This window comes from Oncorhynchus tshawytscha, linkage group LG14, assembly GCF_018296145.1.
Source record: "Oncorhynchus tshawytscha isolate Ot180627B linkage group LG14, Otsh_v2.0, whole genome shotgun sequence".
Classification (NCBI taxonomy): Eukaryota; Metazoa; Chordata; class Actinopteri; order Salmoniformes; family Salmonidae; genus Oncorhynchus; species Oncorhynchus tshawytscha.
In genome coordinates this window covers 21,665,038-21,680,927 of record NC_056442.1, presented here as the reverse complement: position 1 = coordinate 21,680,927, position 15,890 = coordinate 21,665,038, and positions in this window count along the sequence as shown.

Here is a 15,890-nt window from a genome sequence, read left to right as displayed (position 1 = left end):
ACTGTATTATTGACTGTATGTTTCGTTTATTCCATGTGTAACTCTGTGTTGTTGTATGTGTCGATTTGATATGCTTTATCTTGGCCAGGTCGCAGTTGCAAATGCGAACTTGTTCTCAACTAGCCTACCTGGTTAAATAAAGATTATTTTATTTTAAATTTGTCATTAGCTTCTATGTACTGTACATGTTTCTATTTAGGACTGGGCAGTTCTAATTGAACCAGTTGACAGTGGATTAGACTCAAATGTTACTCTGTCAATGTCACAATATCGACAAAAATATGTACTCCTGCTTAAATTTTCCATAAATCCCCCAATACTATGAGATCCCAGATTATCTCCAGCTATGGCACATGAAGCACCTCTCAAAACATGTCCATCTGCTAAAACAATACCACCATCCTCTAGCTCCTTAATATCTCTTGGCAATGGGATAAGAACACATTTCTTATGTTTAACACCTCTTAAGGATCGGACTCTTTTTTCAATGTTTGCCTAAACTGACATACCCAAGTCTAACTGCCTGTAGCTCAGGACCTGAAGCAAGGATATGGATGTTTTTGATACCATTTGAAAGGAAATACTTTGAATTTCGTGGAAATGTAAATTAATGTAGGAGAATAAAACACATTAGATCTGGTAAAAGATAATACAAAGCAAAAAACATGCATTTGAATATTTGATTTTTGTTCATCATCTTTGAATGCAAGAGAAAGGCCATAATACAATTTAGAAGTCCAGGCGCAATTCGATTTTGGCCATTAGATGGCAACAGTGTATGTGCAAAGTTTTAGACTGATCCTATGAACCATTTCATTACTGTTCAAAATGTTGTATCAAATCTACCCAAATGTGCCAAATTACAGCAATTGATACATTTTCAAGTACATAACTATAGAGAACATACAAAAATGGTATGGTAATAAAAAAATGTAAGTTCACCCACTCCCAGGAATGTCATAAATTATGTGTAACTAGCTTCTATAAATACTATAAACTAGGGCACGATTACTGAATGTAAGTATATTATTTACCTTCAGAGGTGAACGTATCAAACCAGTTGTTATGATGAATTATTTTTGTTGTTGTGCAATCTCCTCAAACAATAGAATGGTATTTTTTTCACTGTAATAGCTACTGTAAATTGGACAGTTCAGAAAGATTAACAAGAATTTAAGCTTTCTAATCACATCAGCGCACGTTAGCTCAACCGTCCCAACGAAACACCGATCCCGTAGAGGTTAAAATCTTGCTCTCTGCACAGAAGGACTAGTTGCATGTGATCAATATTTGACCTGTTATAACACAAAATGTCACCTGTAGTAAGATTGAAAGCAGGCACCATTTGAGGATTTGCAACCTCAAATGCATCTTGATATAGTGTTAAGGCTAAAGATGATGGTTCGGTTTTAAATAAAGCATGGTCTGCAATATTCTGCCCATCCCAAATACCTTGAAAGATTTCCTTATCTGAGATGTGAGCATGTCTTGAATGTCTCTGACTCAAAAAGGGCACCAAGTGTTTTATTTATAGGGACATACTGGGCAAAGCACTCTTCCCCAGATTCATTATTATGATTTATTTATTGATTTAATCTTTATTTAACTAGTTTGTCAAGAACAAATTCTTATTTATAATGACGGCCTACCACGACGACACTGGGCCAATACTGCGCCGCCTTATGGTCTCCCAATCATGGCCGGATGTGATACAGCCTGTGCCTAAATACAATGGCACAGGTTCAAACATAATTGAAAGTGTTTATGAAGATAGTCTTCCGACGCTGATTTGTTCGTAAAGAACAATTACAGGCCTTGAGAGGATCCTCCTTTTGGAGCTCTTCAATTACATTTTTAAATCATTCTCAGGAACATCAAAACCTAAACAAATCAGCTGTCTCAGTTCAAGCTGCAGTAGCCTGTACTTATTTCAAAACATATGAATTATTGTGGAAGGACCACCAGAGGGCAGGCTGCTCCCACGGACAGTAGCCCAGTGGAAACCTACCGATATACATGGGAGTTGTTAAACGAGGACGAGGAGGACCGGAAGGACTCTGTCAAGCCCGTTCCCCGGCACGTCTGCCACCGAAACGACCAAACCCGCTCCAGACAGGGGAGAAGTCATCACCCATACAACAGGGATTGTGCTATAAATGCCAGTCTCGGGACAATTACAGCCCACAAAGTCCCAGAAAGGACGAGTCCATGGCCACCGAGTCAGCGCTGGTGCCCGCGCATCCCGGTCCGAGAGGGCAGGATTACCCCTGTTGGTTAGCAGAAATAGCCCCAGCCCCAGAGATTCCAGTTCGAATAGAAGGATGAGATGTGGTAGCCATTCTCGACTCGGGAAGTATGGTTACGTTAGCGAAGGAGCAGATGGTGACCACAACAACACTGCTACCAGACAAAGTAGCTGTGTCCTGTATCCATGGAGACACCCACTATTACCCCACCATGAGTCTGTCCATTCTCAGCCCGAAAGGAAGGTGTAAAGTGAGGGGGGGGGGGAAGTAGCCCAGCCGAAGGTGCCATTATTGATCAGGAAAGACCGTCCCCTATATAAGGAGCTTTGGCAGGTGACCTTACGCACCGGACAAAGAAGATCAGGTCTCCCTATCACATGCCAAGAGCCGGGCCACCGAAGGGGGACAGGAAAGCCGAGAAAGAACAAAACCAAGTCCAAGCCCAAGGATATAGTCCTACAAGGAAACCTAGCCTTGGCCTCGTCCCCTGGAGCAGAGGAAGAAATACAGATACAACGCCTCTGACAGCTATTCCAGGAAACCTTAGATGAAGACACCTGCGAAGGGTTATACACAACGGAGGAAGGAAGGAGCCACCAGAGGCTAAGTGCTATATTTGAAGCCCCATCAGAGGAGGGACCATGGAAGGGATTCTCCTCGGGCACTCTAGATGGGGCTGGGGAACAACGTCCACACCACTCTACCGAGGTTGACCTGCCCCAAGAATTAAAGGATAGCGTCTCGATATGCTGATAAAATTCATTAGTACTTCCGGCGCCGACAGAGATGGCCGCCTCGCTTCGCGTTCCTAGGAAACTATGCAGTTTTTTTACGTGTCATTTCTTACACTAGTACCCCAGGTCATCTTAGGTTTCATTACATACAGTCGAGAAGAACTACTGAATCTAAGATCAGTGTCAACTCACCATCAGTACGACCAAGAATATGTTTTTCGCGACGCGGATCCTGTGTTCTGCCTTACAACCAGGACAACGGAGTGGATTACATGCAGCGACCGAAAAAAACGACTCAGAAAAAGAGGGAAACGAAGCGGTCTTCTGGTCAGACTCCGGAGACGGGCACACCGTGCACCACTCCCTAGCATTCTTCTTGCCAATGTCCAGTCTCTTGACAACAAGGTTGATGAAATCCGAGCAAGGGTAGCATTCCAGAGGGACATCAGAGACTGTAACGTTCTCTGCTTCACGGAAACATGGCTCACTGGAGAGACGCTATCCGAAGCGGTGCAGCCAGCGGGTTTCTCCACGCATCGCGCCGACAGAAACAAACATCTTTCTGGTAAGAAGAGGGGCGGGGGCGTATGCCTTATGGCCAACGTGACATGGTGTGATGAAAGAAACATACAGGAACTCAAATCCTTCTGTTCACCTGATTTAGAATTCCTCACAATCAAATGTAGACCGCATTATCTACCAAGAGAATTCTCTTCGATTATAATCACAGCCGTATATATATCCCCCCCCAGCAGACACATCGATGGCTCTGAACGAACTTTATTTAACTCTCTGCAAACTGGAAACGATTTATCCGGAGGCTGCATTCATTGTAGCTGGGGATTTTAACAAGGCTAATCTGAAAACAAGACTCCCTAAATTTTATCAGCATATCGATTGCGCAACCAGGGGTGGAAAGACCCTGGATCATTGTTACTTTAACTTCCGCGACGCATATAAGGCCCTGCCCCGCCCCCTTTCGGAAAAGCTGACCACGACTCCATTTTGTTGATCCCTGCCTACAGACAGAAACTAAAACAAGAGGCTCCCACGCTGAGGTCTGTCCAACGCTGGTCCGACCAAGCTGACTCCACACTCCAAGACTGCTTCCATCACGTGGACTGGGAGATGTTTCGTATTGCATCAGACAACAACATTGACGAATACGCTGATTCGGTGTGCGAGTTCATTAGAATGTGCGTTGAAGATGTCGTTCCCATAGCAACGATTAAAACATTCCCTAACCAGAAACCGTGGATTGATGGCAGCATTTGTGTGGAACTGAAAGCGCGAACCACTGCTTTTAATCAGGGCAAGGTGTCTGGTAACATGACTGAATACAAACAGTGCAGCTATTCCCTCCGCAAGGCTATCAAACAAGCTAAGCGCCAGTACAGAGACAAAGTAGAATCTCAATTCAACGGCTCAGACACAAGAGGCATGTGGCAGGGTCTACAGTCAATCACGGACTACAGGAAGAAACCCAGCCCAGTCACGGACCAGGATGTCTTGCTCCCAGGCAGACTAAATAACTTTTTTGCCCGCTTTGAGGACAATACAGTGCCACTGACACGGCCTGCAACGAAAACATGCGGTCTCTCCTACACTGCAGCCGAGGTGAGTAAGACATTTAAACGTGTTAACCCTCGCAAGGCTGCAGGCCCAGACGGCATCCCCAGCCACGCCCTCAGAGCATGCGCGGACCAGCTGGCCGGTGTGTTTACGAACATATTCAATCAATCCCTATACCAGTCTGCTGTTCCCACATGCAACAAGAGGGCCACCATTGTTCCTGTTCCCAAGAAAGCTAAGGTAACTGAGCTAAACGACTACCGCCCCGTAGCACTCACATCCGTCATCATGAAGTGCTTTGAAAGACTAGTCAAGGACCATATCACCTCCACCCTACCTGACACCCTAGACCCACTCCAATTTGCTTACCGCCCAAATAGGTCCACAGACGATGCAATCTCAACCACACTGCACACTGCCCTAACCCATCTGGACAAGAGGAATACCTATGTGAGAATGCTGTTCATCGACTACAGCTCGGCATTCAACACCATAGTACCCTCCAAGCTCGTCATCAAGCTCGAGACCCTGGGTCTCGACCCCGCCCTGTGCAACTGGGTACTGGACTTCCTGACGGGCCGCCCCCAGGTGGTGAGGGTAGGCAACAACATCTCCACCCCGCTGATCCTCAACACTGGGGCCCCACAAGGATGCGTTCTGAGCCCTCTCCTGTACTCCCTGTTCACCCACGACTGCGTGGCCACGCACGCCTCCAACTCAATCATCAAGTTTGTAGACGACACAACAGTGGTAGGCTTGATTACCAACAATGACGAGACGGCCTACAGGGAGGAGGTGAGGGCCCTCGGAGTGTGGTGTCAGGAAAATAACCTCACACTCAACGTCAACAAAACTAAGGAGATGATTGTGGACTTCAGGAAACAGCAGAGGGAACACCCCCATCCACATCGATGGAACAGTAGTGGAGAGGGTAGCAAGTTTTAAGTTCCTCGGCATACACATCACAGACAAACTGAATTGGTCCACTCACACAGACAGCATCGTGAAGAAGGCGCAGCAGCGCCTCTTCAACCTCAGGAGGCTGAAGAAATTCGGCTTGTCACCAAAAGCACTCACAAACTTCTACAGATGCACAATCAAGAGCATCCTGGCGGGCTGTATCACCGCCTGGTATGGCAACTGCACCGCCCTCAACCATAAGGCTCTCCAGAGGGTAGTGAGGTCTGCACAACGCATCACCGGGGGCAAACTACCTGCCCTCCAGGACACCTACACCACCCGATGCTACAGGAAGGCCATAAAGATCATCAAGGACATCAACCACCCGAGCCACTGCCTGTTCACCCCGCTGTCATCCAGAAGGCGAGGTCAGTACAGGTGCATCAAAGCTGGGACCGAGAGACTGACAAACAGCTTCTATCTCAAGGCCATCAGACTGGTAAACAGCCACCACTAACATTGAGTGGCTGCTGCCAACACACTGTCAATGACACTGACTCAACTCCAGCCACTTTAATAATGGGAATTGATGGGAAATGATGTAAATATATCACTAACCACTTTAAACAATGCTACCTTATATAATGTTACTTACCCTACATTATTCATCTCATATGCATACGTATATACTGTACTCTATATCATCGACTGCATCCTTATGTAATACATGTATCACTAGCCACTTTAACTATGCCACCTGGTTTACATACTCATCTCATATGTATATACTGTACTCGATATCATCTACTGTATCTTGCCTATGCTGCTCTGTACCATCACTCATTCATATATCCTTATGTACATATTCTTTATCCCCTTACACTGTGTATAAGACAGTAGTTTTTTGGAATTGTTAGTTAGATTACTTGTTCGTTATTACTGCATTGTCGGAACTAGAAGCACAAGCATTTCGCTACACTCGCATTAACATCTGCTAACCATGTGTATGTGACAAATAAAAATTGATTTGATTTGATTTGATTTGAAATAAAGGGACGGTTCGGTACCTCTCAGCATAGAGACCCAGACCTATGGGATGCCTTGAGGAAGATGAAGGTGATCGACGGGAGGAATGTTGGCAGATCATTTGACCCCTCTCTTCCCTACTATGCAATCAGGCGGGGCCTCTTGTACTGGGTCGTGCAACGAAGGGGGGAACAGGAATTACTAAATGGTGCCTAGACCTTTCGTGGACACTGTCCTACAGCTAGCCCATTCCCACGTCCTAGGAAGAGACCTGGCACGGGACAAAATGATCAAAAGAATCATGCAGAGGTTCTATTGGCCCCGTGAGAAGTGGCCAGGTATTGTAGGACGGGTGATCAATGTCAACATATGGCCATATGTGCATAATCCTTTGATTCCTCTCCCCATTATAGAGACTCCTTTCGAATGCATGGCTATGGACCTCAGGGGACACCTCTCAAAATCCGCCAGAGGACACGAGTACATCCTGGTGGTCGTAGATTACGCTACCAAGTTCCCAGAGGCCAAACCCCTTCGCAAAATGTTGTCTAATGGAATCGCCAAGGAATTCTTCATGCTGTTCACCTGGGTGGGCTTTCCCAAGGTGATCCTAACTGACCAGGGAACCCTGTTCATGTCCCAGTTGATGAAGGACTTGTGTCGGTTATACCCATGTTCAACAGATACGCACAAGCATATTCCACCCGCAGACAAATGGTTTGTGCGAATGTCTGGTGTCCAGAGACAAGAAAAACTGGCACATGCTTCTGCCCCACTTAAAGTTTGCCCTGCATAGAAGTACCCCAGGCATCCACTGGGTTCTCCCCATTCGAACTGAGGGATCCTCGGCAGAGCCAAGGAGATCTGGGAGGCACAACCATGCACGTTCCGGTTGACGATAGAACATGTTACCCTGATGAGGGACCGCCTGTCAGCAGTCTGGCCCATAGTAAATGAGTATATGGAGAAGGCGCAACGGACTCAAGGCCGGGCCTACGATAAGTCAGCGACACCCAGGGACTTCACCATGGGAGAAGGGGAGGCCCTACGAGGTAACGGAAAGGGTCTCACTGGTCAGTTACCTCATCAAGCAACCGGACAGGAGAAAGAAGGTCCAACTCTATCACATCAACGTGCTGAAGAAGTACCATGGGAGCAAGGACAGTGTGGCTTTGATGGCCATGGAGGCAAAGGAAAAAGGAGATGCCCTGCTACAGGTGCGCCGTGGCCAAACTCTCCTGCTGGAGCAGTCGAGATAGCTAGACAAGCTGATTATGCAATTCAGCAGGGTATTCCCTTCCCAGGACAAACATCATATCCACACTGAACCAGGCAAGAAGGTGCATATCCGGCCTTACGGGATTCCCGAGACCTGCCGAGTCATCGCAAAGGATGAGAAAAGGGAGATGCTAAGGATGAGGGTGATCAAGCCATCTACGAGTGAGTGGTTCAGTCCCATAGTTCTGGTCCCCAAACCCGAAGGTAGTATGAGGCTCTGCAACAACTTTAGGGGTGTAATCGCCATCTCCACGTTCGACGCGTATCCCGTGCCCCACATGGATGAACTCCTGGAGGCCTTAAGAAAGGCCAAGTTCATCACCACCCTGGATTTTACGAAGGGATATTTGCAAGTGCTGGTGGCTCCGGAGGACCGCCCAAAGACTGCCTTCACCACACCAGAAGGGCTTTTTCAGTAAGTGAGGATGCCCTTCGGACTGCATGGGGCTGCGGCAACTTTGCAAAGTCGCATGGATGCCATTCTACGGCCCCATCAAGAGTATGTGGTGGCGTACATAGACAATGTGGTCATCCACAGCGAGGATTGGGATAGCCACCTCCTGCAACTATGGGCGGTGCTTGTGAGCCTGGAGGGTACAGGGCTGATGGCCAATACCCCAAAATGTTGCCTGCTGCCTGGGATACACCATGGGGAATGGAAAAATACACCCACAGGCAGAAAAGACCAGGGCCATTTGGGACTGGCCTCGGCCCCAGACGAAGCGGGACGTCCGGGCCTTCTTGGGGATAACGGGATATCATCGCCATTTCATCCCTGGATATGCAACAATTGCCAACCCCCTCACATGCCTCATCAAGAAAAACCTGCCAAACCATGTAGCGTGGAAGGACAAGACGGAAGACACCTTGCAGTTGCTACAAGATAGCCTTTGCTCAGATCCCATCCTGCAGTCTCCTGACTCTCCCAAGAGTTCATTGTGCAGGTAGACACCTCAGATACGGTGATCAGAGCCGTCTGAGCTCAGGGTGAAAGCGAAGCTGAGAGTCCTATTCTCTTTATAAGTAGGAAGCTCAGTGATCGGGAACAGGGATATGCTACCGTAGAGCTAGAGGCCCTAGCCATTAAGTGGGCCCTCGATTATCTCCGTTACTACCTACTCGGGCGTAGGTTTGCCCTCGTTACTGACCATGCTCCCCTCACGTGGATGGCCGGTAAGAGAAACAATAACATAATATCCAGATTTATTGCTTTACAACTGTTCTCTTTCCATGTCATCCACAGGGCTGGATCGAGGAATGGGAATGCGGATGCGCTGTCCCGACGCGACCAAGACAACGCTTCTGGCGCCCGGCCCTCCGGTCCGGTCCTGAGGGGGGAGGTATGAGGAAGGACCACTAGAAGGCAGGCTGCTCCCACGGACAGTAGCCCAGCCCGGCATGTGAGTCAAGGTGATCAGAGGCAATTAAGCACAGCTGACGGTACTAATGAGCTATTCTCTTACAAGAGAGAGGAGAGAACCGGCAGAGAAGGGAGAAAGAGAAGAGCGTTTGCTTCTCCAAGGGGGAGGACATATCTTTCGGAAGGAAGACGAAGGGGACAAACTACCTCTGGGGAATGTCCACCACGGATCCGGACCACCACCCAAAGGAAACTCTACATGGGCGGATTGTTACGGCGGTGACACACCTGTGATTTGTGTTACAATTTATATATGTGTGTTTTCCTTTAGAGATAATCCTTGATTGTGTTGGAGTGTTTAAGAAGAAAGAAATATCTCAATAGAGAACTTTGTTCAATTATGTTCACCTTAAATGACAGCCATAATGCAGCTAACTCGCCAACGGACAGATGGATTGACTATACATTCGAACCATCAAGCCTTAACAGCCATAACAAAAATATATCTAGATTCTATTCCATCTCGATTCAAACAACGTTCCAATATTAAACTAAGGGAGGGCACAGCTAGCTATCAGCTCACGCAAAAAAATATTTTGGGAAAACAGAACATTGCTATTAAATTATTACAGTTTTAGACTGAAGGTTCGCAGAGACAGTTTACCTTTTCAAACCGATTCACGGGCTACAGATGCAAAATTTTAGCTCAAAATCCATCCATTTTCACCAAGCCTACTGACCGCAATTGCAGATCTTCGCTTCCATCACGAGAATGCCCGGACATGTGGAAAGCGCTATGTACCCCAATGGACAATGGGCCTATGACAACCATTATTAGCCTATATAACATTTACTGTAACATCACTTTTACAAACTGTTATTGTTCAGTGACCCAAGATGCATTACGGTCTACAACAATATTTTGTTAATGGATAAACAGGGAATTACCGTGCATTTTCTACTGTAAAAACTACATACATTTGTTACAGTGTGGGTTTTTTCACGCTCAACAGTTTCACGTGTGTATCAAGAATTGTCCACCACCCAAAGAACATCTAGACAACTTGATACATCTGTGGGAAGCATTGCAGTCAACATGAGCCAGCATCCCTGTGGAATGTTTTTTGACATCTTGTAGAGTCCATACTTCAATGAACTGCCTTGGTAAAATAGGGGGGATGCTATTCAACTCAGTATTAGGAAGGTGTTTGTAAGGTTTGGTATACTCTAGCCTATAAGCATTCTAAGGAGGCTGTATTATGCTATCATAGGTACTCTACTGTAGTCATGGCTACATTGTTAGAATATTATAAAACTGCACTCTTGTGATTCATCTTCATGAAGCTCAGTTGTCTCAACAGTAGGAGGAGGAATAAAGAGGTGCACTGTAGGTGTAGGCGAGTGGAGCTTACACACCTATGATTAAAAAGGCAGCTACTGTACCTGTCATAGACTGTATAGAATTGGAATGACAGTACTGACAATTATCCAAGGACTTTGCCCTGCCATTGCTTTCACACATCTGACATTGTGCACCTGCCACAGAGAGTCAGGTGTTTACCTGAATAACTGTAGAAGTGCTGTCTGTTACCCAGTTAACAAAACCTTGCTTTTTGCGTAGTTTTTAAAAGAAACAAGGTTGTGTTCAGTGTGAGAGATATTATTTTTGCTATCAATGTTGTGCTGCATGTCCTTGATCAGCCCATGCTGTGGTCTCCCTATGGCTCTAAGGCCAGGCCTTAGTTGCCATATATTTGAGCTTACAGTATTTTAGCTTACATTCATTCCATAGAGAGAGGATATTCCAATGCAGTTGTATATTTAATCGGCACTTGGCAAATCAGAGAGGGGCTGAGGAATCAAACATCTTGGTAAGCTGCTTTCATCCCTTAGAACTTGATAGGAGAGTGAATTGAATTACCGTAAAGCTCATTCTGATTCTGTTTATGTGGGGGCGAATTGAAGCTACATTGTTTATCATAGAGCCAAATGTCCTACCCTGTGATTCAGCTAAAGCCGGTTTTGTGATAACAGCTTTGTGTTCATCATGTTTGGAGAGGAAGCCAGAAACCAACGTCTTAAAGGGACCTCTCCTATTTAAGGGATATATTTTTGCGGAACACATTATGAAACATTGCTCAAAGTTTATGAATTTGAGAGTGGTTACATTTCCCCAGCCCCATCCCTCAGCTTAAGCAGGGTTACACATCTATGATTAAACAGGTAGCTAGCTACCTGTCACAGACTGTCTAGAATTGGAATGAGAGTACTGACAATTATCCCAAGAGTTTGGGATAATTGGAACGTTGTTTGAATCAAGATGGAATAGAATCTAGATATATTTTTGTTATGTCTGTTATGGCTTGATGGTTCGAATGTGTAATCAATCCATCTGCCCTTCCCCTGCCATTGCAGGGTGCAGTAGATCATTGGGGAAGCCAACCCCCCCCCCCAACAAAAGCCATATTACTACCTATGGCTTGCGACCGTGATATAGCTTTTAGGCCGAGAAAATAGTGGCAGAATCAACCACATGAAGCATATTGCATGTACAGTAACAGAAAGTTACATGACCTACAGCATGGTCAATCAAGATAATGTTTCCAACATTTTCACACCACTAAACAACTTAATTTGGAACCACAGAGAGTTACCGCAAGTCACAAAGAAAACAGGAGCTGCCTCCACTATTCCAGCACCATTTCACCTTCAACATTTAAACATCAGCAAATCACCTCTGCTTAGTCTAATAAAGTGACAACTAAAAGATACCAAAAACAATTTAGTCCACTCAACGTAAGCTAAATATCATCTGGCTGTCCATGGTTCTGATATCTGTGTGTGTGTGTGTGTGTGTGTGTGTGTGTGTGTGTGTGTGTGTGTGTGTGTGTGTGTGTGTGTGTGTGTGTGTGTGTGTGTGTGTGTGTGTGCGTGCGCTCGTGCAAGTAGAAAAACATGTTGAGTCCCCCTACTTGTAGAGAAACGCCAAAGCTATCCTCCTCTTTTTCATGTTGACGAAACGTCTATCACTCAGCCATACAGTACACGCTTACATTTTTTGTTGTCTAAGGCTACCTGGCTAAAATGCTTGCTCACATGCCAAACTTCCATTCATGGGCAACGTTTGCTAGTTAACATTAGCGTTCTACATCTAGCTACATAATGAACTTATATCCACTCAGGCCAGAGGCACAACAATGTATGAATTAATGATTGGATCAGAATCGCTGTTATAATCATTATCCAGTACGGAGAATTAAGTAAAACCAGAAGTCCAAATCCCTATCTCCATCCATGGCTAATTAAGGAATGGGGCAATTTTAGCTAGCTAGCTAGCTAGACACCGGAGGACAACAACACAAGGAGATGCAACAATTGAAGTTTTTCTGTCAATGACGTACAGTATGCTCTCAATGGGATTTTATAGGAGTGATGCCAAAATCCATGCTAACTTCCCTTGACACTTTTTTTTGGTGTGCCAGGACCATTCACAGTTGTGCTAGCTCAGTTTAGCACAACACTGATAGGCACATTTTGTATACCCTTTTTATCAAGGCAAGCCAAATGCTCGCTGGCTTCCCTTGCCTTCTGTGCTACGGGCGGCAACAATGTCATACTCGTTTGGACCAGAACGCATCAGATAGATGTCCTACACGTAGAGAGACAGAGGGGCGCTGTTTTGCTGGTTTGGATGCAAATCTTGCAAATTGAAGGAGAATTATGAAAGAGAGACGAAAGATACATTATTTGATGTTATTTTAATTTTTTATTGGTCCATTTTTGGGGGGGAAACCTGGCTTCCCTCGGCATCTATGAATACATACTACTGGTCAGATGTTCACCTGAATAACTGTAGAAGTGTTGTCTGTTACCCTGTTACCAAAACCTTGCTTTATTTTTTAAAATGCTAAAGGGACTCTTAAAGATTGTGTTCAGTGTGAGAGATATTATTTTTGCTATCAAAGTTGTGCTGCATGTCCTTGATCAGCCCATGCTGTGGTCTCCCTATGGCTCTAAGGCCAGGCCTTAGTTGCCATACATTTGAGCTTACAGTATTTTAGCTTACATTCATTCCATACAGAGAGGATATTCCAATGCTGTTGTATATTTAAATCGGCACTTGGCAAATCAGAGAGGGGCTGAGGAATCAAACATCTTGGTAAGCTGCTTTCATCCCTTAGAACTTGATAGGAGAGTGAATTGAATTACCGTAAAGCTCATTCTGATTCTGTTTATGTGGGGGTGAATTGAAGCCACATTGTTTACCATAGGGCCAAATGTCCTACCCTGTGATTCAGCTAAACCCTGTTTTGTGATAACAGCTTTGTGTTCCTCATGTTTGGAGAGGAAACCAATGTCTAAAAGTGGCCGCTCCCCTTTAAGGAATATATTTTGGAGGAACACATTGACAGTATGAAATATTTTTCCAAGTCTATGAATTTGAGTGGTTACATTTTCCCAGCCCCATTTGTAACACTTGACATTACGTTGCTGTTATACCTAGTAATGATGTAATTGCTACTGAACTGTAGTAAACTTTAATCCAACTAAGTTTAATTGAAGCCAAACCGTGCCATCTACATTTCCAAATATTACCTCAGTTCTGATTGGTCTACATGAATTAATATGAATATAACTAAGATGTATCTTTATGTAAAATTATTTATATAATGTAATGTGAAAACTAAGACGGCTGGAAAAAATGTATTCAACACTCCATAGCATATTGACAGTCTTGCACTGGTGAGCGCATTAAAGTGAGTTCTTATTTCATGCTCCATGGGCACCGCCAAGTCTCTAAACTGCAGCTGGGCTAAACATTGAGACATGGGCCAAAGCGAGCATTCCAACCCAGTCCCTCCAACCCAGTGATTTATTTATTTTCTGAGACGGTCTCTTTCTTCTGATCTGCTTCCTTGCATCTCCATTCTACTCCCTGTCAGTTACTGTGGTGAGCAGCAAGTACAGTGTTCTGACCAGACAATAAAGTTCTGAACTATCACCGGTTAGTGTAGTTCATTTTAATGAAGTGCTATACATAATGACATGACAACTTTTAATGAATTACGGAATTACATACTAGCCATTAGGAATATTGTTGTCACAAAAGATACGATTATTAACCAGTTCTCAAGATATTCTAATAACGGTTCTGTTCCAGATTACTTTTGTTCACGGTTCTGTTTCCGCTCTTCAAAAAACAGTTCGTTTTTGGTTCTGTTCCCTGAACCGGTTCCAACCTCTGCTACAAATAAAATGTTGTTTAGTATTATGAAGATGTCACGAGTGACCTCAAAATAAATGTTTGCTCTTGTAATTTATTAGCGAGAAAATAAGTGGGAAACATGAATTTAGCCAATCATTGGAGGTCTGGCCAGTCTTCAAATAGATTGTGGGATCCCGGAGGATAAATGAAAAGTCCTCTGTTTGATGTATTGCATTGTTTTGGCCTGTTTGGCACATCCCACAGCACTTACACAGATATTGTCAAAACGGAGGGTTTCATTTAAAAAGCTAGTGGTTAGGACAGATTTAGGGCAGCTGGGTAGATACACGGTTGCACAGGAAGGTTTGGTTTCACTTGCATGTCAAGGTAACAATATATGTTCTGCATATACAGGTTCTAGATAAAACAGTTGTGATGGTGATGACATTGTAATCAATATTTAAAGACAATATTGTGATTTGAAGTGAGGAAAGTCAGGAAACACATTATAAAATACATTTTGACTATCTGCTTTGGATGAACATCTGCAATATCAATATATCACTGTTTTAGTGTAATTCAAGGTTTAAAATCAATGTAACTTTTGATATATTCTGTCTTAGAGAAGCAGTTGTTGTACACATGCAATTAGGTATCAGAATCCCATTAAAAGTGGATGATGCACCTTCTGATAAGTGTAGTGGACTCGGTGTCCCTCACTCATTATTACACACAACAACTTCTAGCAGTGCCATTAAACTGAAGGAGACAGACTACATTCATTACGGGCCTGTCTCTTTGACAAACAATGATAGCATTTCGAATTCACTGCACATTAGGAACGTAGGGAAACCTTCGCAAACCTTTTACAGGGCTAGGGTGTGCGTTTTCTACCAGGAAGTGAATTCAAATAAAAAATAATAGGATGGGTATGAATACAGGACAGAGAATGCTTCTTCTGACATTCTTCCCCGATTTTTTTTGTATTGCTTATTTTTGTTATCGTAGAAAAGTTTGGTAGAAACGTTTGAGTCTTATTGCTGACTGTGAGGGAATCAAGGGGTAATACTTTTATCTTTTGTGAAAAATGACAAGGGGTACGTTATGCTCCAACACAACTATTTTCACACCTCTAACGATCTGAGATTTGAAACGTTGTTTTCATGACAACAGACAAACAAGGACATGCATATTCCAATAAAGGTAATCCACAGAAACTGTGGGAAAAAGGGGACACTGTTTATGTTCTGCTGAAGTGTTTATAGTTGGATGAATTAACAAAAAAATTACTGAGATGCATGTCTATGTCATTTACTGTCCACATTATGGCAGGAGTATGCTTGATCGTAACATCTACATTCCTGCTGGGAAAACAAGAAAGACTAAAATAGGATTAGGGTTCTGAACAATATGCAAGGTTCTGAACCAAGGTTATTATAGTAAACTAATACTGAAACTAAAACAAAAACTAATCGTGAAAAACATTTTAGTGAACTGAAAATAAAAATAATCACAATCACGTTTGAAAAACTAAAACTATACTGAATGTATTATCTTTGACTCCAAAA